Raw genomic sequence first — 5,491 nt, forward strand, 5'->3', positions numbered from 1 at the left:
CTACAGAGGCAGATGTGGTGCTCTGTAGCTGCAGGACTCGAAGTCTTGATAGAGGACAGGGACGATGGGGATGTCTTCCACCTGCCAGCACCACTCTATGTCCCCTCACTGCAGATGGGCATCACTTCTCCAGCAGCGCACGCGTGGAGGGGAAAACACCTCCCCATAATCCACTGGCGTGGGGAGCCAGCCCATCCAATCACTGGGGGCCAGGCAGCTTGGGAGCAGAGCAACCAGCAGAGCTGCAGGCCCCCGCGCCTTCGGGGGGTGCGAGCGTGCGTACGTGCGCTCACAGGAGAGCTGGCGAGGATGAAAGGGGTAAATCGCTTTAAAAGCGTTTTGGATGCATGGTGCATTTCCATTTACACAATGTGTTTTACATTTCTCCCCACAGGTTTCTCTTGGTGCAGCGTGTGTAGGCGAAGGCCCTGCTGTGAATTTTGAAAATAGTTATTTTTGTCTCTGGAAAATGAGGCCCGTTAGGACTTGTCAGCTCTTGGATGAGCAGTGTGGGCTTTCTTTTTTTTTTTTTTTCCCTTTCCCCCCCCCCCTTTCCCTTGCAAAATAACATTCATTTAAAATCTGTCATTGAAAGATGTGACAATTGGCAGCGTGCACGGTGAATACCTTGCAGTGTGCTTTCAAGCCCTGTGTGTGAGAGAGGGATGAGGATGGGAAGAGAATGAAATGACACGTTTGTTTTTTTTTTTTCTTCTTACTCTTAGCTGGATTATTTGGGGGAATTGGGATTTTCTATAGAAACAAAGCAAAAAACCAACCAGTTGACAGCAAGGCAGAAGAGAGGAGGCCTCTTCTTGTAGAGCTGGGAAGGAGTTTGGAAAGCCAGAGTGTGGTGGTATGTGCACCAGTCACTGCTGCTCTGCACACATGCATTACTGTGCCATCCCACTGTCCCCCACGTCCCTACAGACATATCCCAAGCACAGGTTTTGGAGGGGGACTCAGCTCCTCCAGTAGCCCCATCTCCATCCCTGCTCCATCCCTGCTCCCTTGCTATCACCTGGGCAGAGGTGAGCACCAGGAGGATGCTCCACATCTTCAGACTACCTCAACCACACAGCCTGGTCCCTGGGGCTGTGCACCACCAGTGTGTCCATCGGCAGCAGGGCTGCAGTGCTGGCTGCCATTTGGCAAAGCCAGTCGGTTGCTGAAAATAAAACAACACTTTGCTGAAGAAGAGGAGGCTGCTGCAGGCAGAGCCAGAGGCAGAGGCAGAACCAGAGCCAGAGCCAGAGGAGGGCAGGGATGATGCTGCAGGGGGCTTGGGAACAAATATTGCCAAAGGGGGAGTTGGTGCTGGAGGGAGCAGGAGAGCAGGGCTGGACGTGGGGTGGCGACAAGGTTCGGGAGACGGCTTTCATTTCCATATTTATATAAATGCATCCAAGTTTAGTCCTTCTTATATTTTTTTTTCCTTCAAAAATGGAAATTTCCATGAAAACATGTTCGATTTTTTTTCTCCCTTCACTTTTACTAATACCTCATGAAAAGGTTTGTCTGGTCTTGCTTCATTTCCAGTTTCAGATCTGCTGGGCTGATGCCGTGTTTGCAGGCAGCTTGGCCATAGCATTGGATCTGCTGTCATCTGTTTCGTAATTAAAAGAAGTTGGATTCCGAATCTTTACAAGAAGAAACAGTTGAAGGAAAATTGTAGTCCTTGAAAACAAAGAGAAGTAGGCAGGGACATCTCTGGGTGCCTGGAGAGTGCAGAGCCTCCAGCCTGAGGACAGCAGTTGTCTATCCTTCACCACTGATTCCAGCTGTGCTGTATCTGACTGTGGGGCTGGGAAAGGGCATGCAGCTGCTGCCATGTGGGCTCCTCATCCCAGCAATGCTCATTAGTGGTCTCTGTGGGGAAGAATGCAGCAATATGCCAAAATCCCATGTTTTCACTCCCCTTGGGAGTGTGCATGCGCTCTGGCTGCCAAGTGGTTAATGCAGCTGGAGAGATGCTCAGGCAGTGGAGCTCCCTGCACCAGGAGATGTGTTTGCACAGAGAGGCTGAGGCTCCCCTCCTTCCCAACTTCCTTTCAAAGTGCCAGGCAAGCCCCAGACTGCTCCAAACTCTGACAGGAGCTGGGTGTAGGATGAGGGCTTGCAGAGGGATGGGGCAAAGGGATGTGTCTGGGGCCATCAGGGCTCTGAGCAGGGTGGGATGGAGGAGTAGTGGCTGCCTCTCTGTTGGGATGGGCTGGCTGCCTTTGCACCCAGCAGACTGGAGGTAGTGGGATAGGCATGGGGATTGGGAGAGGGATAGGATGGGGCTGGGGATGTGGGTGGGATGGAGTTTGGATGGGATGGGTATAGGTGTGGGGACAGGATGAGGATGGGATCGGGATGGAATGGCCAGGCAGGACTGGGGGTACCTCAGAGCTTCTCCAGCCCCACAGGCATCCCCCACATGAGAGAGGGAAGAGGAGAAGCCCAGTAGCAAGACATGGGATGGACATCTCAGCAAACTGCCATGGTGGGAGGGGGGCAGAGCACCCTGAACACACCATGATGGGGAGAGGGTGCTCTGGACCAGGGTCTGAGGACATGTGGTTTTGCAGGTTTCTCCCCCTCCAGAACCACTGCACGATGGCCCCAGGGAGCTGCATGGCACCTGCTATGTGTCCCCAAGTATCCAAAGCCATGTCCACAGGAGGGTCTCTGCCCAAGGACCCTGCTGTTGGGGAGAGGGTGGCACTGAGGACACCCTGCCTCAGCCCAAAGCAGCTTCCTGTGGTCACAGGAGTGAGTGCCAGGCCCCACAAGGACAGGGCACATTTGCAAACACAACCCTAAATGTAAATCAGCTCTCGTTACCACGGTATTTATAATCTTATCTAAAAATAACCCCAAATTCAGCTTCCCAGAGGACAGCAACTGAGCATCCCCCAGACCCCAGCTTATGTGTGAAACTGTCCCAGTAATTTTGGGATCTCTGCAATATGTAATTCACAGCCCTGCTGGTTTGGAGTGCAGGTCACTGCTGCAAGCCTCATCCCCTGGGAGCAGGGTCACCTGCTGCAGCCCCCTCAGGGCATGTTGGTCCTCCCTGAGCTGCCCTTCCAGTGCTTCTGGGGCTCGGCATGAGACCTCAGGTGCCCACCCTGGGGTAGCCCCATGTTGGATTGCAGAAACTAAATCTCTCTAGGTAGAGCTGGAGTAGGGTGGGGAGAGGCAGGACACGTTTTTAGAGAGGCAGCCCAGTGATGGAGAGGAGAGCTGGGGATGAAGGTCTCCATCAGGTGGCCAGACCCGAGCACGGCAGCAGGAGAGCAGCTTGGCTCGCAAAGCCCTGCAGGAGCAAATCTTGGGATGGCAGGGAACAAACACATCCAAAGAGTACCCTGAGGCCTCCGGGAGAGGGCAGGGACTGCTGCCCTCTTTAGGGGAGCCCCCAGCCCAGAGGGGGAAGGTCCCCCACAGAGTTCCTGCTCCCCTTGGATTGTCCCCAGGCAGCTGCGAGTGGAGCCACACAACAGTTCCCACTCGGGAAAACATCATCAGCAAAGCAGAGGATGTTCAGCACCCAGAAGTCTGACACCCCCTTATCCTCAGAGGGAAAAATGTCTAGGAAAAGGGAAAAAAACTGAATAGAAGAGCAGGGAGGGAGAAATCTTTCTTGGAGAGCCGTGACTCTGCCAAGCAGTAGAACCCTGGAAAGGGAGCAGGGTCCCTGTGGGGGGTTTTGCTATTCCCCCTGCCTGGGCAAGGGGTTTGGACCATGGAAGTCAGGAGTGCTGTGGGGGCCCTGGGGGGAAGAAAGGGACAGATCTCTCCTCCCAGCTATGGGAGCACAGAGAGTCACACGTGTGGGGTTGAACACGTGTGCCAGCGTGGGGGTGGGCGCAGGAAGGTGGGGGCAGGTCACATTGCAGTGCCCACGGGGACACGTACATTAGCACAGGTGGGAGTGAGGTGGGGGCACAGAGCTGCCCACAGGCATCCACGGGGTCTCCAGGGTGGGGGACTCTTCCTCTCACTCTTTGGCACCGAGGGCTGCCAGGGGCTGGCAGCAAAAAGCTGCAGGAGGAGAGCAATCCCACAAGCATCCGGATGCACAAGCCCCCATGGCATCCCCTTGCCATGGCACACCTCTGAGGGTGGTGAATGAACCCCCCTTTTGTGTGGGAGTGAGATAGGGAGGAGTTGTGCAGGGGTAAGGAGGTGTCTTGGGGACCATTGCACCCCCAGGGCACAGATGGCACACATGCATTGCCCTCACCCCAAGTGAGGGTGCCCAGTGTGCTCTGCACATGCAGAGGCATGGCCAAGTTGGGTCTGGAGGCCACCAATCCTTGGGGACTCGGACCCCATGCCTGTGCTGGTTCACAGGTGGGAATCAGGTCCCTGCCCTGCCACCAGGGCTGCAGTGTCCCCTCCAGCTGGGCCAGATGGGAGCGGGAGGCTGGATGTGGGGATGCAAGGTGGGGATGAAGGTGGGTAATGGTGCAATTAATGGAAAAGCCATTAGACCTTTCTCCTCCTCCCCCTCCTCTTCCTCACTCCGCCACTTGCTGTCCTCCTCCACTTCCACCTCCTTTCTTTTCTCCCTCTCTGCTCCTCCTTCTCTCTCCCCTCTCAAAGATTTCTCCCTATTTTTGTCTGGTTAGAGCCTTTTCTTTTCCTTTTAACCCTTCCATGGCAGCCTGAAAGGGAACTCAATCCGTCTCAGCTGCCAAAGGCAATGCTGTCCCAACCGGCACTGAGAGCCTCTTCTTCCAGGGCAGCAGGGATCCTGCTGCTGCAAAATCATCCAGAAACGGGATGAAAGCTTAGTAGAAAGCTCTTCTGGCAGGAGAGGGTATGGGGTGTGGGCATCATCCGGTGGAAGGTGCAAGGGCTGGTGTAGATGGAAGAGGGGGTTCTGAGTCCCCAGAAGCTGCTGATGGGGCTCAGAGGGAAACCTCCTCCCCGAGGGCTTGGACCTCACAACAACAATTTTATTGTGTTTTTTTGTCCTTATGTTCAGCACAGCAGGGAGGCGACTCAGCAGCAGAAAGCCTGAGGAGGAGGGGGCCAGACTTTTCTCCTATTCCCCCTCTGAAATCCCCTCCTTTCCACCCCAGCTTGGGCACCACAGGGATGCAGCACGCCAGGACACAGCCTTTTCACTCCCCTCTGGCTGTGCTTCAGGCCAAGCTGCTCACCTCGCTCTGGGGGGGATCCTCAGGACCTACTCCCTGAGAACTGTGGGCTCATGGGGACACCTGGCAGGTGAGGGCAGGGAGCAGGGAGCAGGGAGCAGCCAACCTTCCCCTGCAGTGCAATCGGGGCCAGGACCCCTGGGGGCTGTGGCTGAAGATGGGACGGTGTGGGGACCTGGGGACCTGCCATGGTTTCTCCAGATTCTCTTGACACACTTCTTCTCCATCTGCTCCCTCCTGCCGCAGCGTGTCCCTGTCCCACAGCCCTCCAGAGCTGCCAGGGATACTGCTGTGGGTACCAGCAGGGCTTGTATTTTTTTTTTTTTGGGGGGGGG

Source organism: Acanthisitta chloris, unplaced genomic scaffold (genome assembly GCF_000695815.1).
Source record: "Acanthisitta chloris isolate BGI_N310 unplaced genomic scaffold, ASM69581v1 scaffold24385, whole genome shotgun sequence".
Classification (NCBI taxonomy): Eukaryota; Metazoa; Chordata; class Aves; order Passeriformes; family Acanthisittidae; genus Acanthisitta; species Acanthisitta chloris.